The 5,900-nt window shown below is 36.4% G+C and overlaps 1 long non-coding RNA gene across 2 annotated transcripts; it reads left to right on the top strand.

Moving 5' to 3' along the window:
- The first annotated feature begins 362 nt into the window (after positions 1-362).
- On the top strand, positions 363-1,365 carry LOC142652424 (uncharacterized). 2 transcript variants are annotated; one of them, XR_012847851.1, is made up of 3 exons: positions 363-438; positions 514-573; positions 1,191-1,365. It is a non-coding gene; the product is annotated as an uncharacterized LOC142652424 (long non-coding RNA). The 2 variants fall into 2 exon arrangements; XR_012847852.1 differs by lacking the exon at positions 1,191-1,365 and adding an exon at positions 662-802.
- Positions 1,366-5,900: the final 4,535 nt, after the last annotated feature.

Genomic DNA, 5,900 nt, shown 5'->3' with positions numbered 1-5,900 from the left:
CAAACAATCTCCTTGAGCACCAAATTAGTTATTTTGAATACGATTCATGTAATTCTAATTTTGATAACTAAGGCCCCATGTACACAAACGGATGTTTTTTTCTTCCCGTAAATACGGATACTTTGTCCCACGTATTCGACCAGTATTACACCAGTATATATGAACCCGTCCCCGTAAATACGGGCCCGTTTTCACCAGTATTCCACCGGGCACGTTTTCTCTGCAAAATAACACTGCACTACTCGGCAGGCCCTTCTCTCTATCAGTGCTGTATGGAGAGAAGGGGCAGCCATTTTGGCCAGATTTTGTTAATTTATATATACTTTGGCAGTTTTAATATATTTTTTTATTCTTTTTTTATAGTCTCAAGAGGATTCGAGCAGTGTCGCTGAATCAGAGTACATAGATTCTGATTCTGATGTTCAACCTTCCCTTGATGTAAGAGTAATATTTTATTTTTTATTTATTGTAGTTATAATTTCTACAAAAAAACATTAATAATACTTCTTTTAGGAAACATCTGAAGATGATACATCAGCCATTGCTATTGTACCGAATAACAGCTTGAATCCGGTAAGATCATTTAAATTTTTTTAGAATAAAACGCCAAATATAACACAAAAAGTATTATAAATATATATATTTTTATTATTTTCAATAGGGATTACAAGCACTTTTAGAAAGACTAAGGGAACGTATCGATTCTGAAAATAGACTAAACCCTTGGTGCTTTCAAAATGATCCACGTTGGGGGCCAAATGAGGTCCGTCCAAGTACAACAGAGGATACAGAGGGAAGGCTGCTGAACACCAATTGGTGTAATTGTGGTTGTTGTCAGATTATGCCACGTGTGGAGGAAAGTCTATGCTGTAAAGAATTTTGCGCCATAGACCGTATGTTAGAAAGTACTAACTGCATAACGGAAAATGAAGCATTTCAGCGCTCAATATTGTCCAGAGACTATCTCATAGAACTAATTCAATTTGTTGGGGAATTGACTCAACGTGGATTTGAAAGGAATGAAAATCGGTTAGTCTACAATTTTTTTTAAATTAAAATATTGCTATTGATGTATGTCAATTGTGTATGTTTTTATATTTGTAATTCTTTACAAATATTGAATAGACTGCTGAAGCTGAAAATATATTGATTGCGTTTATTTCAATTTTTTTTTATGGTATCTTTCACAGACATCTTCGACATGCGGCTTATCGTAAGTTTATAAGTATGGTCTATGGATTTCTTGGTCACGGACACCGTATTCCAATACCTTCCTGTGTAGTTAGAAAAATACGTGAAAAATACCCGGATGCGAGTGGAAGATATACTGGCTTCAGGTGGTTTGCTGGTCATGCCACTGGTCCAATGACAACAAGTTTGAATTTCTAATGTCTAATTACCTAAAAGACTGTTAAATTATCTAATTTCTAATTATTTACTGTTATGTTAGTATTGTTTTATGTTATTTAAAATAAAATAAAAAATGTTTAAACAATACTCTTGTTTTTTTTAGATGTAATTTTTCAGTTTGTACTTCATTCTATATAATCACGTTTTATTTTGTATTATGAAACATTCTATTAAAATGTAATCCAAAAATTACACCGTAGCATACATTACCCATAAACCAAATTAAAGATAATAATAATATAAACACACAAGTGAGTAACAGAACTATTTTATTTATTTTTTTCTTTCAGAAATATATTGAGTACATTCAATAGAAAACTTAGCTAAAACTTACAGACTGTAAATTAGATTGTAAATTTAAAATCTGGTTTGATGCTGGCTGATGATTTCCTCTTTGTTTGGTTTCGGAACGTTCGCTATGTTGGTGGGCAATTGCTCAAGTTTTGATTGCCAAGAATATTCCATTTCTTTGCGTAATAGACTCATAACAGTTTCCATAATGTTGTCAGTAAATTCTTGTGAAGTGGGTTCATACAGTGCTTTGACAACCCAAGCTTTTCGACCTTTGGAGTATTCGACTCGATGACGAAGTGTTCCAACAGGATCCCCAGAAACAGTTGCACGTTTCACCACAGCCTTGACACGATCGACATTTTTGTTGTGGTCTAGAGCAGCAAGTTGGCTACGGGCAACCATAGCATCCATGAAGTAATGTATTCTCTTGGGGCGATACTTCAGACTAACACTATGGTAAATTTCCAATTCACCTGTATGACAAAAATATGTAATTTGTCTAATGTCCTTTATCAAGTTCTTGTTATCAACTATTTGGACTAATTTTTCAAAAGCAGGAGAATCTTTTATTAGCCATTTAGTTGTGTCCAAACTATCTTCACTGAGTGGTGGGTGTAGACATTTATTGTATTCAGGAGGGTCGGACCATTCATGAACATTGGTTACATGATGAATTAATGATTTCCAACGTTGTACCAGTTGTTCTCCATCCTCACCACAGTTACGTGATGACCACCACAAATGGTTCTTTATTGGCTGAACCCAATTAGAAAGAATGTCACCATCCTTTGTTTTTGAAGCAATAAGCATTTTTTTACCAATAGATTTGGCCAAATGCCAAACATCAAATTGGTGATTTATAAATGGATATTTTTCACGTAGTAGTTTTCGAATGGATACATGCCTGTCTGTGGCGATGATTTGAATATCCACACCCTGTTCTATTAGGAAGTCAATATTTCTTTCAAACGATATTTTTTCTAGACCAACTGATGTAATAGGAGGAATGACTTGCTCTACAGAAAAAGAGCAGATTTTCTTAGAAGAAACATCCATTAGTGAATACACACAGTACTTCGCTGAAAAACCAGGACTGTCTGACTGACCGTCCCCTGTTAAGCAGGCAGATGTTTGTTTCAGTTCACTAATCACTTGGGTTTGTTCTTTTTTCCACTCCAAATCTATTGCTGGAAAAATAAGTTCCTTTTGTGTACTGTAGTGTGTACTTTTTGCAATTGAGCGCATTTTTAGGATATCAAAAAACTTCTTAATTTTTAAAAAACTAGAACCGCTCAACAACACTGCAGATGAAATCAAAATATTGCCAATTGGTCTAAGGCCTTCTTTGGGCTGACTATTCCATATATTTCCTGTATGTCCATTCTCACATTGAACTTCTATGCTAATCATGCTACCGCAATACTTTTTTTTAAAACTGATCAATCTAGCACTGCATTTTTTTTTGGATTGACATGGTACTAGCGACAACAATAACCGTAACGAACAATCGAATACAAGAAATTTCTCCTCAGTCACATGGTTTTTGCATGGACTAATCAAACTTTCAAAACGATCTTCAGTTTCTAACTCTTCATCACTGTGAACGTAAAAACTTTCATTTTCATCCTCACAGTCAGAAATATGGAAAGTGTGGTCCGATGGGTCTACGTCTGTTGTACGTGTTGTCAATAAATTTTCTTCATACGATTCTGAAGGAAAACTTTCATCAAGCTCTAAATGTTGTTGAATTGGAGAAAAAGGGAATACACCTTTTTCTATTGATAAATCTTTTGATTTTGATTGATCATGCTGTAAGGGCTCAATGAACTCCGATTGTTGCGTTGCATAATCATGATCCCTTAAAAATTCTTTTTGGATTCCATGGCACATAGTTTTTAATGGAGTGGACGTAGTTGTAAAATGTGGGCTCCGAATGTAACTGTCTGATTCATTTGTAATGGCAGCAAATTGTTGGTCAAGGTTTAGACTAATTTCCTTGGGAGAGTGTCTATGGTCCGAAGTTTTTGTGAAATCTGGTTGAGGATATTTTTTTCTTCTTTTTTGAAAAAAACCTATTTTTGGTGAATGATTGTCATCAACGTCAGAATTTGAACTGGAGTCACATAAACATTCTTCTGGGGACAAAATAGAAACAGTAGATTCGAACTCTGTTGTAAGATCTGTGTTGGGTAATAAATTGCACATAATACGCCGGTTTTTTTTTTTAAAGAAAGTTTGTGTTTTTTTGTTTGCTTGGAAACGTCTATGTTCTGTGTTGACTGCAAATGACCTTTTATTTTCTATTGCTTCTTTATAGTGATCAGGATACACAGGAGTTGTTCGTGCACTTTCAAGCCCTTGTGTGATTGTGTTGGATTTCTGGTTAATAATTTCTATGTCACCAACATTATCGCTCGGTAGAGTAAAAATTGTTTCAAGTTCCACATTTTCTTTTTTTTTTTTCTTCATGGGAGATTGACTTTGATTTCCAGAAGAAAATGAGGTAGAAGGATAAGACGACATAAAGCTGGATACAAAATTTAAATACGTTGATGAAGATGTAGTGGTGGAAAGTTGTGACGACATGGTATACGATACCGTTGAAGTTGTGCAAGCGGTAGTGGATAGACATGGGAGCATAACTTCAATGTTTGAAATCGTCCCAGCTGATGTCTGAGACGTTGCAGTTGGTGTTTTCTTTTTTTTAGATGAAACTGTTTTCTTCTCCAATTTCTGTTGAAAAATAGTTGGCAAGGCATCTCTTCTCAACAAACGTCTATCCTCATTGTATGAGTAGGCATCATTTTCAAAATGAAGAGAGCACATTCGATAAGAATCTACGTCCTTTCCATCCATAACCTTTTTACACATCTGGTCAAGATTATCGCTATATTGTCCAGTTTGGATGAGCCACTGACGGATTCTATTTGCATCTTTTGGAAAAACATGAAGGACTATCGAAGGATCCCTTTTTTTCCAACTAGATGTGCATCCCTTGATCACACACGAAGGCATTCTGAAAAATATTTAAATAGGAATGTTTTTTTTTGGTGCAGTAGAAAATATATCTAATTTAAACGTTATATAATTAACCTATATTATTTAACAATAGTTTAATATATAATTTATCTCTAGTTTAATTATAAACCTGTGTATATATAGATTGATCTACACTACTGTTGTTTCTATTGAATTAATAAAAAATAGGAAGCTGATTGAGACACTGTTATTTATGTTGTTTTATCTGTTTAACCCCTTCACGACTGCCATAGGTCTATATACGTCCTAACTGCCGATGGACCGTCTATAGACGTCGTCAGCCCGGAACGGGTTTAAGGAGTGCAGTAATGCTTCAGTGTGAGCAGCACTGAACTCTCATGTGGCCCGAGGCTTTGAGAGCCACGGAATACACCCCCCACTGTAGATAGTGCCGCCCACAAACCACGTGTAGGCAGCGTCAATAACAACGGAACCCTGCCACATCGGTGACAAGCGGAAACCTTTATCAACGTTTTTTTCACCATGGACATCAATGGTGAGGGAAACGTAAGCTGAGGTTTCAGTTTGCCACTCCGTTGAGGGGTTACCCAACGGAAACCTCCTACGGAACACCTCAACGGAAGGGCAGTGGTGATGTGAACAAACTACTACACATATGGTCGATACTGTTTATTGGACCCTGTATCTAAGCCAAAGGTAGGCTTAAATACAGGGTCCCGCAGACTAATCTTATACAGTATAGGATTACTGTCTGTGGGGTCCTGTATCTAAGCCTATCACAACGTAGGCGTAAAAGTTGTTGTCCATTCCCTAAATAATGTTGGGCTATACACAGGATAGCCCATCAATAACTGATGTGTGGGGGTCCGACTCACCGAACCACCTCAATCGGCTGTTTGAAGGGGGTGCACCGCTCGTATAAGCGCTGCTTCCCCTTACTTCATCACACTGTGAATCGCTAACTAGTTCGTATAGAAGCGAAGTATTGCCTAATTAATTTTTTGGGGCTTCCAGTTCAGTTCTGAAGTGGCTTTGAGGGGCCTATATATTAGACACCCCTATGAAACACGACATTTTAGAAACTAGACCCCTCAAAGTATTCACAACAGCATTTAGAAAGTTTATGCACAAAATGTTTTACCAGAGAAACGCAACTCAATACTTATTGTCCAGATTCTGCAGTAGAAATATCCCAC

Source organism: Rhinoderma darwinii, chromosome 5, assembly GCF_050947455.1.
Source record: "Rhinoderma darwinii isolate aRhiDar2 chromosome 5, aRhiDar2.hap1, whole genome shotgun sequence".
NCBI classification, from domain to species: domain Eukaryota; kingdom Metazoa; phylum Chordata; class Amphibia; order Anura; family Rhinodermatidae; genus Rhinoderma; species Rhinoderma darwinii.
Note: the sequence above shows the minus strand (reverse complement) of the source record. Positions and strands in the feature narration are given on the sequence as shown.